The sequence below is a fragment of the Tupaia chinensis genome, unplaced genomic scaffold (assembly GCF_000334495.1).
Source record: "Tupaia chinensis unplaced genomic scaffold, TupChi_1.0 Scaffold000005_2, whole genome shotgun sequence".
NCBI lineage: Eukaryota > Metazoa > Chordata > Mammalia > Scandentia > Tupaiidae > Tupaia > Tupaia belangeri.
Window position 1 is genome coordinate 1217056 of NW_006159434.1, and position 19949 is coordinate 1237004.

The 19949-nt window shown below is 36.0% G+C and overlaps 1 pseudogene; it reads left to right on the top strand.

Annotated features, from left to right (window-relative positions):
* Positions 1-17351, top strand: part of LOC102488974 (60S acidic ribosomal protein P2 pseudogene) — a 55397-nt pseudogene extending 38046 nt beyond the window's left edge.
* The last annotated feature ends 2598 nt before the right edge of the window (positions 17352-19949 follow it).

Genomic DNA, 19949 nt, shown 5'->3' on the forward strand with positions numbered 1-19949 from the left:
ATATAACTTTTATTTTATAATACTGTTATAATTGTTCTATTTTATTATTATTGCTAGTCTTTTACTGTGCTTAATTTGTAAATTAAATCTTTTCATAATTTTTTGTAATTTATTTATTTGCATAAAGCAAAAGTTACAGAATGTATATTATTTTCAGCAAAGAACTTTACATTTTTTTGCCTGTTAAATATTTCTTCTCTTTTCTCCTCCCACTCACCTTCTGCCACCCACTTTCCTCCCTTACAGTCTCTGTTATCTACATTTATCCTCTCCACTATCATATCTTTGGATCTTTCCATTTCTGCCGGAGGGTGCAGATATTCGGTACACATTAACCGGGAATATACAGTATGTCTCTTTCAAAGTCTATCTCACTTCACTTAACATTAAGTCCTCTATATTCATGATATTGAGTCAATGGTTAGGGTTTCATTGTTTCTTAAGGATGAGTAATATTCCATAGCATATATGTGCCAGATTGACAACCCAATCATCAGTTTTTGGACAGTTAGTTTGCCTCCGTATCTGAGCAATCGTGAATAATGCTGCACTAAATACGGATGTGCAAAGGTACTTTCAACTGAATGTTTTTCTATCCTTTGGGTAAATATTAATACCAAGGAGTGGGATTATTGAGTAATGTGGTAGTTCTATTTGTAGGTTTTTGAGAAACCTCCATACTGTTTTCCACAGAAGTTATACTAATTTACATTCCCACCAACAGTGTAAGAGGGTTCCATTTTCACCACAGCTTTGCCATTCATTTCTTTCTTTCTCTTTCTTTCTTTCCTTCTTCTTTTTCTCTTTCTTTCTTTCTCTTTCTTTCTTTATGTTGATCCTAGCCATCATAACTAGGGTTAAATTGTATCTCATTATAGTTTTAACTGACATTTTCCTTTGACAAGAGACTTCAAACTTTTTTCATATATCTTTGGCCCGTTCATAAGTCTCCCTTGGAGAGCTATTTATTTTTTTACTAGATTATTCAATTTTTTTATGAAAGAGCTGCTTGAGTTCCATATATATTCTGGTTATCAATCTCCATTCTAATATTTTCCTCTCATTCCAGGGGTTGTCTATTCATTCTAACTGTTGAAGAGGTTTTTTTAGCTTGATGTAATCTCACTTGTCTATTTTTGGAAATGTTGACAGTGTTTTGGGAGTCTTATTTAAGAAATCTCTGCTCCCTCCAATGTCTTGAGTTTCTCCTATGTTTTATACCAGAACCTTTTTTTTTAAGAATTATTTTATTTTAAATTTTATTTATTCATTCATTTATTTTAATTTGACTAGAGACAGACACAGAGAAAAAGAGAGAAGGAAAGTGAGAAAGCAAGCCACCAGGCCCGGGACTTGAATAGTGATCAGCCATGTGGGAGCGTCCAGTGCCTTAACCACAACACCACCTGCTGGTCCCCACTACCAGTACTCTTATAGTTTCAGCCTTTACATTTAAATCTTTGATCAATTTTGAGTTGATTCTTATTAATGGTGAAAGATGTGTTGTTTCACTTTTTTGCAGGTGTATGTCCAATTCTTACATCACTGTTTGCTGAAAAGATTTTCTTTCTCCACCACATTGTCTTGTACCCTTTGCAAAGACCAGTTGGCTGTATGATTGGAGGTTTATTTCTGGATTCTCTATTCTGCTCCATTGTTCAATATGTAATTAATACCAATGCCATGCTATTTTTACTATCACTGCTTTCTAATATATTTTTATGTCAAGTAGTGAGATGTCTCCTACTTTATTCCCTTTGTACAGTATTGCCTTAGTGATATAGAGCCTTTTATGATTCCAGACAAAATGTTTCTTAGAAAAAGATTTTTACTATAGGGCGCATGCACTTGCTGGAGAGACAGAGAGTGAAAGAGAGACAAAAAGTGAGAAATCACCCCCTCTCAGGGGGGATGGACACACTGCAATCCCTTCTCCTCCATTCTCCTCTTGGTATTTTGGGCATGCACGCACATGCGTGCAGCATAAGTTTTAAGCCACTGGGTCCGGGACTCAAACTGCCATCAACTATGTGGGAGTCCAGCAATGCAACTATTATGCCATCCGCTGGTCCCTCCAGACAAATTTTACGATTGTTTTTTCCTACTTCTGTAAAGAATGTCACCAGCAACTTGATTGGAATCACATTGAATATGTAAATTGACTTGGGTAGAACTGACATTTTGATTATATTTATTCTTCCAATCCAAGGACACGGATGTTTTTCCATTTTTTTGATACCATTCATAATTTCTTTTTTCAGTTTTATCATATGTATGTTTGCATAGGAAAGAACACTCTGTATGGAGAGTTTAGTATTGCCAATGGTTTCAGGCATCCACTGCCGGCTTGAAATTTATTCCTCATGGCTGAGGGGGTTCAACTGTTCCCTATCCAATAACAGAAAAATTTACATCATTCTAAAGAGCATATAAAATATTCTATGGATACACTATACATTAGGCCATAAAACAATGCATGATAAACTTAAACAAATTCAAATAGCACAATTTTATTCTCTGGTATACTAAAAAGAAGTTAGAAATTAATTTTAAAAAGGAAGTTTGCAAAATTTAAATAGAAGTGAAAGTAAATGGCGTACTACTAAATAATCAAAATACTCAATGTTACCAAAAAATGAATAACAAGAGAATTTTAAAATATTTTGAGAGAAATTAAAATAAGAACATACATTTAAACTTATGGGGTTCAGTGGTTTCAGTGCTCAGAAAGGGAAACTTACAGCCGCAATTGCCTACATTAAATTAATAAAGATATTAATTCAGTAAGCTAACCTTCTACCAAATGAAGCAAATAATAGGAGAGAGAACTAAAACTAAAGCAAGAAGAAAAAGATAATGAATATTAGAACAGAGAAAAATAAAATTGAGTACAGAAAAACAATTGAGAAAATAAATAACACCAACACTTAATAGTTTAAAAATATATTAAGGGACCAGTAGATGGCATAATGGTTATGTCAGTGGACTCCCACATAGTTGACCTCAGTTTGAGTACTGGACCCAGTGACTTAAAACTCATGCTGGGTACATGTGAGTGTGTGTCCAAGTTCCTAAGAGGAGAATGAAGGAGAAGGGATAGTGGTGTGGCCATTCCCCTGGAGGGTGATTTCTCACTTTCTGTCTCTCTGGCAAATACATGTGCTCTATAGCAAAAAAATATCTAAAAACTATATATGTATGTATGTATTGGGAACAGCAAAAGGCCTAATGGTTATGTGACTGGACTCCCACATAGTTGACTGCAGTTTAAATCATGGACCTGGTGGCTTGAAACTCAAGCTGCGTGCATGTGCGTGCATACCGAAGATCCCAAGAAGAGAATGGAGGAGAAAGGATTGTGGCATAGCCATGGGGTGATTTCTCACTTCCTGTCTCTCATCTCTCTTTGTCTCTCTGGTGAACATACAAACCCTATAGAAAAAAAATTTCTTAAAAAAATAGTTTAAAAATATAAAGAAAATAGGTACCAGCAGTTAGCATAATGGTTATGTCACTGGACTCCCACGTAGTCAACCACGGTTCAAGTAAAATAAAATAATAATTAAAAAAATAAAGAAAATTGGGACCAGCAGATGGTATAATGGTTACATCATTGGACTCCCATGTGGTTCAAGTCCCGGACTCAGTGGCTTAAAACTCACTCCAGGAGTGTGTGTATGCATGTCCAAGATTCCCAGAGGAGAATGGAGGAGAAGGGATTGCAGTGTGGCCATCTGTCTTGGGGGGTGATTTTTCACTTTCTATCTTTCTGTCTCTGTCTGTCTGGCAAGCACACATGCCATACAGCAAATATCTCTCTCTCTCTCAAAAAAAAAAAAAGAAAAGAAATGAAGAAAATTGACAAACATTTGGCTACATTGACCAGGAGAAGAAAGAAGATGAATAAAACTATTAAAATCAGAAATGAAAGAAGGAAATTGCTAACAACTTTGCAAAAATAATAACATTATTTAAAATGTTATGAACAATTTTGTGTGAGCAAGTTAGATAATCTAGATGAAATCCTAAAAGAACATAAACTACCAAAACCGACTTAAAAATGATAGAAATGTGAATAAAACTATAATAGGAAATGAGATAGTAATAAAAATATTCAAACAAAAAAGAATTCCAGAAACAGATGGCTTCACTTGTGAATTCTATCAAGATTTTTTTTTAAAAAAAAAATTAACACCCACCCGTCTCTAAATTTTTCAAGAACTAAAAGAGGAAGAAACATATCTAATTCATTCTATAGGACTAATATTACCTTGAAAGCAAGTATAGACAAAAGAAATCATGTGTGCATAAAAACTAAGACCAATATCCCTTATGAACCTGGAGACAAAATTCTCAAAAAGACACTAGGAACCCTAACCCACTGATGTATATTGGATTTTATACCATAGCCTGTTGGGATTTGTCTCAGGAATGCAAGGTTGCTGCAACATATGAAACTCAGACGATGTAATAAATCACATCAATAGAGTTTAAAACAATGAAATTCAATAGTTATAGGAAAAGAATTAAAAAAAAAAAACCCCATCCTCTTCCATAACAAAGTGACTCAAACTAGGAAAATATAGGGACTACTTCAATCTCATAAAGGGCATTTATGTGAAAGCCACAGCTAACATAATACTTAATGGTAAACAACTAAAATATTTCCCCTTAAGATCAGGAACAAGGATAGGATATTTACTCTTTTCACTTCTTTAACTTTTCAAATTCATATATTTCTTTCATAAGAGTGAGAGATACAGAGAGAAAGAAGAAATGAGAAACAGCGAGAAAGAGCGCGAGAGCGGAGAAAGACAAGCACCCTCAACAGAGTGTCATGCCACAGTCATCCCCAGCACGCCCCAGATTTCTCAGTCAGCCAGGTCAGTATTTACAAGTCAACTAGGAAGCAGGACCCACAACCTTTCATATACATCCAGCGTCATTTGGACAGCATGTTACCACTGTGCCACCAAGCCAGCCCACTCTTGCCACTTCTATTCAACACTGTTCTGGAGGTTTGAGAAGAAAATTAGGCAAGAAGAAAAAATAAAAGCCAGTTTGGAAAGGAAAATGTAAATATATTTCTATTTGCACATGATGTAATCTTGTATGTATTAACGGAAAACTTAAATTAATAAAACCTATTAGAATTAATTCAAAGTTCAAAAACTTTATTTTATTTCAATACATTAACATTGAAAAATCCTCAAAAATTAAGAAAATATTCCATTTACAGCAGTATAAAAATAATAAAAATGAAGTATTTAAAATATGTGAATTTACATTTCTACAAAGAAAATACACTAATTGTCAATCAGCAAACCTGTAGAGATATACTATGGAGTTTTATTTGCCTCAGTGAGAGAAGAGTTGCAAAGAATTAGGGGATGATTACTAATGGGTATGAAATTTATTCGCACTATGACAACATTCCGAAATTGACTGTGATGGTGGTTGCTAATTTTATGTGTCAATTTGTCTAGGCTAATGAATATTCAGGTAAATGGTGCACTACTCGTGGATGTGCCTGTGAGGGTATTTCTAGAAGAGATAGCATTTGAATTCATAAATTGAGTATAGCGGTTAGTCCTCTCCAGTGCAGAAGGATATCATTCAATAAGTTGGCGACCTGAATAAAACAAAAAGGCAGACAAATGGTGAATTCACTCTCTGCTTGAATAGAGACATCTACCTTCTCCTGTTCTTGGACATTGATGGTCCTGGTTCTTGGGCTTTCAGACTTACGCAGGGACTTATGACATAAGCCTTACCCTACCCTAATGACCAGGTTTTCAGACTCCAAAACAATTATATAACCAGTTCTCCTGGTTCTTTAGCTTACAAACTATAGACTGTGAATGTTTCTGGCCTCCACAACCATGTGAGCAAATTCTAATAATTAATCTCCTCTTACATACATAGTTCTATCTATCTATCTATCTATCTATCTATCTATCTATCTATCTATCCAACCTATTGGTTTTATCTCTCCAGAGGATTCTTACTAACACAGATTTTGGTATGGAGAGTGGTTCAAGAGGAACATAAATTAAAGGATGAATTTTTTGAACTGGAGTTTTTGGAACTGCCTTTCTATTCTAATTAGAAGGTGCACAAGCAAGCAGTAATAGCTCATGGCATAAATTGTGAATAAAGATACTCAAAACACCTGCATTGGCTACTATTATAGGAAGTAATGAGTATATATATGCTTTTGAACATTTTTTAAAACTAAGAAGTATGACAATGGTTGGCTGCTCTTACTATCTATGGACAAAGTGGACCATAATAATAATAATAATAATAATAAGGGCTAACTGATTTGAATTCACAGCACAAGCACCATGCAAATTACCTCTCACCTGCTAAGTGTGTGGTGGAACAGGGCCTTATCACTTGTAGCCACAAGGCTGAAACTGAAAAGAATTAATATAGAATCTCATCTGATGACTGGGTGAGTTAAAATGCAAGTAGAACTCCCAGACTGGCAGTGTCTGTTAAAACATGAACATTCCCAGGGAATGAATGAAATCCTGCAAGTTGTAATGGAGATATGTGGGAAAACCTCAATAATGCTGGGTACATGGATCATCTAGATTCTGATGAATCATCTTTGCTAATAGAAGAGGTCTCTCTTCCCGGTGGAATTAGGCTTCCTCTCCCATGGAAAGTGGTCTCCCTATTCCCTGTGGCAGTAGTTTCCCCACACCCAGCGGTAGCAGCTCCTCACACACTGTAGTATTGGCTTTTCCACCTCCTTCTTATTCCTAAGGAATCATCCTTCCCCGAGAAGTTACCATACAAGAAAATGATGAGTCTCCTCAAGACCCACTCCTACTACTCTCTATACTTATAGATCTGTAATTAACTCAAGTCCCAGTAGGTGCCCTAAAGGCAAGGTACAAAGTGTGACTCATGAGGAGAAATACTGCACTCCAAAAAAACTGCTTGTATTTTCTAATGAATACAATCAGAATTCGGGGGATCATGTTAAAGGGATATCAAGGGTATGTTACAACAGTGGACAAAACCTAAAGTTAGATCCCAATCAAAAGTTTGATCAGGCCAAATTAATTTATATGGGCTCACTAAGCAGAGATTCTGCATTCAGTGCTGCAGTTTGGGGAGATACAATATAAACGACATTAGTCTTGTTGGTTGGATGAAACATGGGTCAACTGATGGCCCATTAGTGAACTGAAAATGCTCAAGCTCTGTTTTTTGGTTTTGGTTTTGGTTTTGGTTTTGGTTTTTGTAGAGGCCAAGTCACTGCATTGGACTTCCAAAGGCAGGGTGGGCATAGTTATCATAATAAATAGCATAGTAAAAGCAGGAATCAGAATCGCCTTACACTTGGTGTTCCTAGATGTGAAATAAACAGAAAACCTTACATAATTTTACTTGATTTGTGCAAGTGGAAACAATCTCTACGTCAAGTGAAAAACAAAAATCTAATTAGACTCATAAAATTAGAGTCATAACTCCTAAAGCATTCTCAATTTACAAATCCAGGTCCCCTTGAATGAAGAGAGTCTGAGTCCTCTGTAAGAAGAACTGTGGTATGCTACCAAAAATGTATACTGTTCATTTTCTTCTTCTAGTCATCCCTAAAGGGTTCTACAACCATTTACCAAGCAGTGTATTGGGGAAACTAAAATACTCAGACCTTTCAGGGACTACTGGACAGTGACTCTGAATTTACACTGATTATAAGATACACCATATGTCCCTGTGGCTTACTAAGCAGAGTAAGGGATTAAGGAGGTCAGGTGATCAATGAAATTTAACTCATTTGCCCCTCACAGTGGATTCAGTGGGTCTCTGAATCCATTCTGTGGTTATTTCCCCAGTCCCAGAATGCATAATTGGAATAGACATACTTAGTTGCTGGCAGAATCCCAACCTTTCTGCTCTTTCCTGTGGAGTGAAGGGAAAGGCCAAGTGGAAGCCCTTAGAATTGCCTCTACATAGGAAAATAATAAATCTAAAGCAATACCACATCCTAGCATCATGAGAGGGTGGAACTCTCTTTGGAGCCTCTGGCAGATTCTTATCCTTTGGCAGATTGCTTTAGTAAATCTAAAGCAATATCACATCCTAGGGGGTGTTGCAGAGATTAGTGCTACCAGCAGGTATTTAAAAGATGTAGGAATAGTGTTGCCACCATGTCCCCATTCAACGCTCCTATTGGGTCTTGTGCAAAAAACAGACGGATCTTAAAGAATGACAGTGCATTACTGTAAGCTTGAGCAAGTGGTGACTATGATGACAGCTGCTGTACCAGATGTGGTTTCACTGCTTGAGGAAATTAACACAACCCCTGGGACCTGGTATGCAGCTACTGATCTGATACATGCTTTTTTTCCAACTCTGTTTGTAAGGTCCACTAGAAACAGTTTGATTTCAGCTGCATGACCAGCGGTACACCTTCAGTGTCCTACTTAATGGGTATATCAACTCCCCAGCCCTATGTCATCATTCCGTTTGCAGAGATCTTGATTACCTTTGCTTTCCACAATTTCCATAATAGATCACACTGGTCCACTACGTTGAAGAAATTATGCTTATTGGACCTAATGAGAGCGAGCTAGAAACTACTCTAAACTTTTTGGAAACACATTTGCATGTTAGAGTGTGGAAAATAAATCTGAAAAAAAAATCACAGGTTTTTTGTTTGTTTGTTTGTTTGTTTGTTTTTGTTTGTTTGTTTGTTTGTTTGAGAGTTTTTTTCGCTATAGGGCACGTGCACTCGCCAGACAGACAGAGAGAGACATAGAGACAGAAATTTTCGCTATAAGACGCATGTGCTCACCAGAAAGACAGAGAGAGACATAGAGACAGAAAGCGAGAAATCAACCCCCAGGGAGGATGGTCATGCCGCAATCCCTTCTCCTCCATTCTCTTCTCAGGACCTGGGGCACTCACGCACACGCGCCCGGTGTGAGTTTTAAGCCACCGGGTCCAGGACACGAACCGTGGTCGACTACGTGGGAATCCAGCGACATAGCCATTACGCTAACTGCTGGTTCCCAAAAATCACAGGTTTTCAACTTCACTGAAATTTCTAAGGGTCCAGTGGGATGGGGGTATATTGAGATAATCCTTTTAGGATAAAAGACAAACAGCTCTATGTGGCCACTCCTATAACTGAGACAAAGGAATAAACCCTAATAGACCTATTTGGATTTTGGAGGCAACGCATTCCACATTTGTATGTGTCACTCTGATCCATTTACCAAGTGAGCCGAAAAGCTGCTAGTTTTGAGTGGGGCCCATGATTAAGGGCAGACTCTGCAACAAGTCCATGAGACCGTGCAAGTTTCTCTGCCACTTAGACCATATGATCCAGTAGATTCAATGGTGTTTAAAGTGCCAATGGCAGGTAGGAGCAAGGCTATCTTAGGACTGTTATGTTGCTATAATAGAATACCTCAAATTGGGTCATTTCTAATAAATAAAAATTTATCATCTCATGATTTGGGATACTGAGAAGTCCAAGATCTAGAGGCTGACATCTGGCAAGGACCTTTTCCTTGCATCATCACATGGTGGAAGGGCCAAGAGAGGCGGAGAAAAAGCAAAAGAACAAACTCTTTTATAATGGTATCAGTCCCATCCATGAGGGTGGAACTGTCATGATTTTGTCGTTGTTGTTGTTTTTAATTTTCCAGAAGGTATATGCACTCGCCAGAGAGAGACACAGTCGACATGTCATAGCATACAAGTATCAAATTGTGTGGAGACATAAATTTAGCATAAAACAACAAAAAAAGCATATAAGAACTAGAAAAAGAAACAAAAAAACTGAGTAAAATCTACATCTCTGTGCACAAAAAGTCTAACTCAAACTGTAGTTTCAATAATAAGAAGGACTGGGACCCACAGTTAGTGTGATGGCTATGTCGCTGGATTCCCACATAGTCGATCGCGGTTCGCGTCCCGGACCCGATGGCTTAAAACTCACGCTGGGCGCGTGTGCGTGCATGCCCAAGATCCTGAGAGCAGAATGGAGGAGAAGGGATTGTGGTGTGGCCATCCCCCCTGGGGGGTGATTTCTCACTTTCTGTCTCTCTATCTCTGTCTGGCAAGTGCACGCGCCCTATAGCAAAAATCTCTTAAAAAAATAAGAAGAAGAAGAAGGACTTATAAATATGGCTATCTAACAATAAATTTATTTAAGGCTAAAATCTTAATAAGCAAACCTTAAACTTGTCACAGTCAAATGATACTTTAGAAGCAAATATATAGAATATTTATCCCAGATTTACTCTTTTACAAGTGGGAAAACACCAAAATGAAATATGAAATAAAGATACAGTTATATGACTCAAAATATGTGGGAAATACTAACTAGTGAACAATAAAAGATTTCAAATAGATTCATAAGAAGAGACATGTATGTGAAAGCCACCCTGAGCTATCATTTTCCACTTCTTAAATTGCCAAAATGCAAACTACTGGTAGCATGTTTTATTGGTAAGGCTGTGGGGAAAGAGGTGCCATTATACACACCCACACACACACCCATACATGTATGTATGTTGGAAAACCAAATTGTACAAGCCCTGTAATTAGATAAATCCTACCTATCAACACCATACTTTGACCTGAAATTTCACTTCTAGGGATTTACTCTTAAGTTGTCTTCGAGTGTAAGAACATACGTATGTACAACTTCATTCACGAGATCATTAGTGGCAATTTAAAAAATGGAAGCCATCCATATGGCGAAGTATAGAGAGTTAGGGGCATGGTGGTTCCGACCCTGTGGCAAAAACTAATGGAAGCTGGAAGACTGAGGCATTGAGTCCAAATATGGAGAATTATTTGCTTGAACTATGGTAATTACAGCCAATGGAGAACTGTGCAATCTGACACAGCACATAAGGAAGACCTCTGTTATACAAATTTGGAGTTTTTCCAAGAAATACCATAATATATAATAGACCATATTTTATATATGTGTATACACCATAATTTATCATACACTATAATATATAAATTATAGTATCTTTTTTAAAACAAGAGGCTGAGAAAAGGTTATATCTATTTATTTTTGCAAAAATGAAAAAGAAAGAATAAGCCAAAAACTAAAGAAATTAGTTATCTACGAGATGTAAGGCAACATTGGGTGCAAGGGTAGAGGAGGGATTGACATTTTATGAATGTACCTTTATGTGTAACTTTGAGTTTTGAAGCCATATTAAGATTTATATTTGAACAAAAGGATGAGTGAAAATGCTCAAATTGGGGGAAAAAATAAACAAGTGACCCTACCTGTCTTTATTTACAAATGACTGATTATATATTTTGAAAATCCAAATAAATGATTTAAAAAGAAACTTTTTTACTTAATAAATGATTATAGCAAGGTTGTAAGATAGTAAGTTATTATTAAAAAAATCAATAGTTTAATACCAGCAATGTACAACCAAGATTTTAAATTAAAACAAAATATCATTTACATTAGCACTAAAAAAAATGAAATACCTAAGTATAAATTCAATAAAATATGTATAGGAGCTATATGTGGAAAACTCTAAAACTCATGAAAAAAGAAACTATACAGAAATGGAAAAGAAGAGCAATGTCAGAGTGTTAACACTATCTAACTTGAAGATTCATTATAAAGCTAAGGAATCAAGACAATGTGGTTGGCATTGGTGAAATAATAAACAGATCAATGGAGTAGCGAAAACAATTCAATAGAGAAAGAATAGACCTAAGTATGAAATAGAAGACGATAACATATCTTTTAAAAGTTATAGGAGAAATTTGGGGTGATTTTGTGTTTGGTGATGAATTTTTAGATATAGCAAGAGGGCCAGTTCGAAGGTGCAGCAGTGAAGTCAGCTCTGCTTGAGAGAAGTCAGATCTCACAAGGGTAACTAACTATGCTTTGAATCTCCAGCCTGCTCAGTGTAAAACACAGGAGAGCCATGAGCAAGTGCCCAAGATCTGACTGGCTGGAGAAGGGGACTGCAGTGTGACCAACTCTCTCCTCTTACTCTCACTTTCCTGTAAGCGTGCATGCACTCTATCATAAATAAAGGAAAAACTGTTTAGATACAGCACCAAAGGCACCATCCATGAAAGAGAAAAATATGTTGTACTTCATTCAAGGTAAAAAATTTCACTTCATGAAAGACATTGATAGGAGAATGAAAAGCAAAGTCAGATTTAAAAAAATATTTGCAAAACATTTATCTGATTTTCAAAACATCCAAATGAAAATGGGCAAAGTATTTGAATAGATGCCTCACCAAAAAGAGAGACACATGGCAAATAATCATATAAAAAAAGATGCTCAGTGTCATATATCATTAGGAAATTGTCAATGAACCAACTATGCAGTACTGCTACATAGCTGTTAGCATATGGCTAAAGTCCAAAAGACTAACACTATCAGATGCTGGTGAGGGTGAAGAGCCATAGGAACTCTCATTAATTGCTAGTAGAAATACATTGCTAGTAAGGAATGCTGCACTCAAATTGAATGACAGTTTGGCAGTTTGTTACAAAGGTAAATATTTTGTCACCCTATGATCCAGCAGTCACACTCCTAGGTATTTACCCAATTGAGTTGAACCCTATGTCCACATAAAAATCTACATGTAAAAGCTTATAGCTGTTTTAATCATAATTGATCCAAACTTGAAGTAAACAAGATGTCCTTCAATAGGTAAATCGATGAACAACTATAGTACATTCATACAAAGAAATGTTATCCAGTGATAAAAAGAAATGAGCAGGTAAGTCAAGTAAAACATAAGAAAGATAGGGAAAAACATTAAATACATACTGAATAGGAATATGAATAGTTATAAAGCATAAGGAATTCTTGAGGCAGTGAAAGGATTCTATAGGGCACTGTATTACTTAAATACATGACATGCATTTATAAAACTAACAGAACGGTACAACAGAAAGTACTGACCTCAATGTTAACTCTAGGCTTTAGTTAATGTTAATGTACCACAATTGGTTCATAAATTATAACAAATGTGCAACACTCATGCGAGACATCATATGAAGAGAAAATGTGGGTATGGCAGTGAAATATACAGGAACTCTACTATCTGATCATTGTTTTGGTAAATTAATAATTGTTCTAAAAAATAAAGTCTTTAGGAAATGCAAGCATGTGATTCAAACAAAATATTTTCAAAGCACATACCAAATAAATGCATATGTGTATATATATATATATATATGTATATGCATATATACTGTATAAATACAGTAAAGATATATAAAGAATATATATAAATATATAGTATATATATAGCAAATATATACACATATATAGTACATATATACATATATACAAATACGGTAAATATATTTATACACATATATAGTGTGTGTGTGTGTGTATAAAAGCAAAAAACCTCAACAGAAGACAGAGGAGACAAATAAACTCATAATGGGAAAAAGGTATAAATATATATTTTACTCAAGACATATAACACATTGAACTGTGTATATCACTAGTCATTAGGGAAATGCAGATTATAAGCACATTGAGCATTGAGATATCACTGCACACTTATCAGAGTGATAAAAATGAAAATAGAGTGATTAAAATGAAAGTAGTGGCAATACCAAATGTAGATGAAAATGGGGAAATGTAAATCACGAATACATTGCTTGTAGCAATGTCAAACGGTATAACCACTCTCAAAAATTCTGGCAGTTTCAAAGCAAACTAACCACGTGCCTACCATATAACCTAGGAATTCCACATCAGGGTGTCTATCCAGAAAAAATGGTTTAATGGTCTAAAAAAATCCTGTACACACACGTGGGACCAGCAGTTGGTGTAATGGCTATGTCGCTGGACTTCCATGTAGTCTACTGCAGTTTGGGTCCCAGACCCGGTGGCTTAAACTCACACAGGGAATGTGTGCGTGCATGCCCAAGATTCCAAGAGGAGAATGGAGGAACAGGGATTGCAGTGTGGACATTTCTCGCTTTCTGTCTCTCTGTCTCTCTCTGTCTTCCTGGCAAGCACACACATCCTAGAAAAACCTCTAAAAAAAACAAAAAGAATAAAATCCTCTACACAAATGTATATTATATGGGTCAAACCCATACTATAATGGTCAGGTGCTGTGCAGAGGAAGCTGGATCTCACACGGCCAAACAGGGTTTGGGTCACAGCTTCATCAGCTTTGTGCCAGACTCACGCACATGTACCCAGTATCCTGATGAGATGGAGAATAGGAGGAAAAAGGGCTGTGGCCCGACCAGAAACTGTCAGAAGATGCTTTCCCTTTGTCTCTTTCTCATGTGCATGCATGTAGCCTCTAGCATAAAGAAGAGAAAAAATATAAGAGCTTTCTTCATAAAAGGAAATTTGTAAATAATCCGAATGCCATTCAATAAATCAGCTTAGTACACCTCTACTGTGGAATACTTCTCAGCAATAAAGAGGAAAGATCAAGACACTCAACAACTTCTATTAGTTTAAAAATAGCTCTACTGGGGACCAGCAAGTGGCTTGGTGGTTAAGGCGCTGGACACTCCCACGTGTTCGATTGCGGTTCGAATACTGGACCTGGTGGCTTGCTTTCTCACTTTCCCTCTCTCTCTCTCTCTGGTCTAATTAAAAAATAAATGAATGAATAAATAAAATTAAAATAAATGATTATTTTTAAAACGGTAGCTCTACTGAATTAAAAAAAAGCAATTTAAAATGATTATACATTGCATTATCCCATTTATAATTTATTACACAAAGGGACTTTAAAAAGTTCATAGAAAAATACAATTATATACAAATTTATTTTAGTGCCAAAAATTTTTGAAATGTATGCAAAGCTTTTATATAATACACATTTTCCATGAACTTTTGGAAGATTTTTATAAATAAGATCATACTCTTCATATTGTCACTGTAACTTCAAAATGTATGAGTATAGTGGTATTGGTGATTATCCTTAGCATCATAATACAGTCGAGAATATGAATGTATGATTAAATAGGTATTTCCAGAAGTTGGCATGTGTCTATCATGCCTTCTGAAATGGCAACAGATATTTTTCATTTCCTCTCTACTTGCAAATAATGAGAAAACAGTTTAGATAGAGTTGAGTTACAAAGGACAACTATGCAAAATTTAAGAATTTATGGTGCATTGAGTAAATATCATTTGATGTTCTTAGATAAGATATCTAATTTACAATTGATGATCATAAAATAAGGCTTGATAAATATGCACCCTTTGTAATGAATACCTATAATTGTTTGGACATGTTTTTAACTTTTTAGGATAACCTCTGTAATGAGGCTGTGATACTGGAAATTTAATGCTCATATATTATTAATTATGGTTTTATACTATATTGACCTTTTTAATATTCTGCATTGTGGTCATTTATTCATCCCCAGATAATTGCTTCACCTGTGGGTGAAAGGTGATATTCAAAGCCAATAGCAAAATAGTATTATATAAAAGTTCAACACTTTATTCAGAGTATAATATTCATTATTAAAACATGCATACTGTAGTTATACATGTAGTTACAATTTAAATACATAGTTGTCATACTCCATTTAAACTTACTGTTTAGGTCCTATAGTTTCTATATTTATTCAAAATTCTCTGATAAAAACACATATAGGACTTTTTTTCACACATGCCGAAAATATTAACTCTCTCTTTAGGTAAAAATTCTGTTTATGTAGAATTTTTTGCTACTGGTTCATCTGCAAGTTTGCATATATTTTTCCTATTCCAAAATTGGCCTAGCAAAGATTGGTATATCATGAAAAAGAAAAAGAATATTCCCTTAATCCCTGCCCTTTGATCAGGTAATTATTGCATCAAAATATAGTAGACTTGATGGTAATCAACTGACTGGGGTTTTAGTCCAAGTTTTCCACCAGCATGTTCTTAATTATAGTGGAAATCCATTTCCATTTCAGGGTCTTGTTTTTTGTTTCTTGATATATACAAATTATCTTGAAAAGACTCATCCAGAAAAAGAGTCCCTGGGAGGAGATGAAGACAGACAATGGAGATAGAAATATTCTTTTGCTATACATTTTAATAAAATGGTGACATGCTATAGTTTACAAACATCATTCTCCAGCCCAGCTATGGTGGGGCAAGCAGTACCTTGCCATTATGCACAGCCAGGGCCACATGGGAAGTGTGAATTTAGAACCTCAACCGACTAGAGCAGGATGGCCATAGTAGCACGTGTCTATAATCTTAGCTAATCAGGAGACTTGGGTAGGAGGTTGCAATCTTGAGACCCAGTCAAAAAAAAAAAAAACTACCTCTCTCTCTTTTCCACCTTTTCCCTCTCTCTCGCTTTCATAAATTTATTCTCTAAGATAAAGGAATTCTACTTTAAGTAAGCAAATTAAAAATTAATGTATTTATTTTCTAAATATATAGACTTTCTCCTTGGTAATGAAACAGTATCTGATACCAGACCAATACTCTTGTAGATAACTATAAACTGTGGACAAAAATGCTAAAATATTTCTGAAAATCTGATGCTACACGGGACCAGCAGATGGTGTAATGGTTATGTTGCTGGACACCCATGTAGTCAACCCTGGTTTGAGTCCTGGACCCAGTGGCTTAAAATTCATGCTGGGTGCATGTATATACATGCCCAAAATCCCAAGAGGAAAATGGAGGAGAAAGGACTGCAGCATAGCCATGGCCCCGGGGTGGGGGTGGAGGTGTGTGTGGGGGGTGATTTCCCACTTTCTGTCTCTATTCTGTCTCTCTGGCAAGTGCACATTATACTATAGCAAAAGTATCTCTCTAAAAAATCTGATAATACAAACTTTGAAAAGTTCATGGGAAAATAGAATTAAAATATGAGTCTATTTTGGTACAAAGAAAATGGAAAACAATGCATAGTTTTTTTCATAATATACATTTTCTATGAATTTTTTTGGATGATCTTGTCCCCATATTAGAGAGAAACCAAAAAAGTACTAAAACTGCAGAAGAGTTGACAATTTGATAAGGGAATAACGCTGGAGAAGTTTCTCATTTTTGAAATGCTTATTTAGAAAAAGAAAATAGACCAGACCAAATAGGCTTCAATTTACATGTAATTGCATAGTCCTGTTCACATGATTATCCAGAGAACATGGTTGAGGATACCGAAGCAACCGTGAAGCGAGGAAGACATGTTGAACAGGGTAATTACAGTCAAGGGGCTTCCCAAAAGTCTGTGTATGAATTTTGGACCAATTTCTAGCTGACCCAAGAACTATGCAAGGGCAGGACAGACTCTACCCAGATCAAGGATAAAGGAAAAAAAATATCTAGAAGAAACTTCAAGACTGCCGAGACCGCGTCTACACAGCGATCATAGGCCTCTCGCCCTCTCCGTTCCGGCCCCCCGCCCCCCCCAGCTCGGCATGGGTGACGATACGGCTGCGCTCGTCGTTGACAACGGCTCCGGCACGCGCAAGCGGGAGATTTTTAACGGACGTCATGGAAAAATAAAAACCATTTACCAAGAAGTTGATTCTATATCCAGAAAAAATATTCCTCAATAACTAAAGTGAAGGGACCAGCAGTTAGCGTAATGGCTATGTCGCTGGACTCCCACGTAGTCGACCGCGGTTCGCGTCCCGGACCCGGTGGCTTAAACTCACACCGGGCACGTGTGCGTGCATGCCCAAGATCCCGAGAGGAGAATGGAGGAGAAGGGATTGCGGCGTGACCATCCCCCCTGGGGGGTGATTTCTCGCTTTCTGTCTCTCTGTCTCTTGTTTTTCTGGCGAGTGCATGCGCCCTATAGCAAAAAAAATCTCTCCAGAAAAAATAACTAACTAAAGTGAAGATATAATCAGAAAATGTAAACGAAATACTAAGAAAATCTGTCTCCCAGAAAACTGCACAGCAAGAACTGTTACAGAAAGTTCTTCTGAATGAACAGTAATTATTCCAGAAAATAATTTGGAAATAATTTAAGGCTTACAAAGGGTTACAAACCTGTACATAAAATCCCTATGTACTCTATCTAGATTTCACCAGTGATAACATCTTTAAAACCTAGCATATGATCAAACCAGGGCATTGACATCTACACCTCCAATAACTAACCAGTAGATCTTACTTGAATTTCACCTTTTTGTTTGTTTGTTTGTTTTTGTGACAACTGATGCATCACAGGGATAGATGGCATCACAAAATTAGTCCCAGGGATTTAAAGAAGCAGATAACAATAACAAAATTTGGTTGGCTATCAGGGAGAGGTGAGTTCTTAGGGCTCCCTCTGTACTGTGATGACTGAAATAGAGGCCTAGTGAAGGAGTGGGATTTACCCGCTAACTCTTGAAAATGTTGAGAAATGGTCAATTTTACTCCGCATGTGTATTTCTTTGTTTATACCCGTGAGGATTTCTGGGCAGCCAACTGTTACTAAGTTCCCAAGCCTCTCTTCGCCTTTCATGACAAGAACAAAATGTTTCAAATAGTTATTAGTTTCCTTGTACCAATTTCTTCCTGCTACCAAGTAAATAGTTTGGAAATGGAGGGGGTCTCATTGTTTTAGACTCTAACGCTTTACTCCTGATACCTATTTGATAAAGTAACAACTAAGTGTGTTGATTTTTTTTTTTTTTTGAATCCTTATTAGTACGCTTGAAGAGTTCTCAAAGTAATCAATTAATATAAAGTATTTGGCCCTCTCATTACTATAATGAGGGTTAAATGCTTGATCTTTTTTCTATACTGCCATAAACACATGGCATATGTATTTCTGTGCATATATACTTCCTTTCGTTTCTCTTTCTTTTTTCAACAAAGGACTAATAATTATCATACTGTTTTCTCATTTTTTTCACATCAACTCATTTCATGTTAATATAGGTCTATGCTATTGAACGTAACTGCCTGATTACGTTTGTACAGAAAGTATCCTTATATTTAAGCAATTGCACTATGTGAGAAATTGGTTTCTGGGTTTGAGAACTAATTGCAATTAGAATGAATTCTGTGAAAACTATTAAGTATAATTTATCTTTATACTCTTATCAAATACTTTTCTTTTGACTGATTCAGATGTATATCAATAGATAAATGTTAACATACAGAGTCTCATCAATACGACTCTTTAGAATTTACTTGGTCTGCTTATTTGCTAGGAGGAATCGTACCATGGGTTACTCTGAGGTCTAATTAAATATTTATAATTTTATCAGTCATTTATATTTCTTCTTTATCCATACTTTTTTGCTCACTTTTCTATAAGGTTGATCTCCTTCTTTATTGATTGTAGGGGATATAGAAATAATAAATATTAATATAGTCTGCCATGTATATTGTCATTTTTAAAATTATCTGTCGTATTTAAATGTGATTATAAAGATTTTTGTCTTTTATATACAGAAGTCTAATTATTTACATAGTTACATATAATAACACAATTATGTGCATGTATGTAATCAATACACACATACGTAAATTACTGTGTAATTCATAATAGTAGTACTTAGGAGATAAAATTCCCAATACCCAACGTCATAGTGGTGAAATGAAAAGAAATTTAATTTTTCCAAAATAGTTAATCATTTGTCCTAACTTGTCCTGTCTTCCATAGACAGGTCACTCTCAACTTCATTCCTCTTAATTAACTTATATTAAATGAATTTACCAGAATTCCTCAGGCTTCTACCTCTACCACTCTTTCAGCACAATTAGTTTAAAGATAACTCTCTGTGTGTTCCTTCCATCTATTTCAAATTGTAAAATATGGGGCAAAAAGTATTCAAAGCACATGATATGTTTTCACTATATATATATATATTTTTTTTTTTTTTGGAGAGATTTTCGCTATAGGGCGCGTGCGCTCGCCAGACAGACAGAGAGAGACAGAGAGAATGAAAGCAGGAAATCACCCCCCAGGGGGGATGGTCATGCCGCAATCCCTTCTCCTCCGTTCTCCTCTCAGGATCTTGAAAAC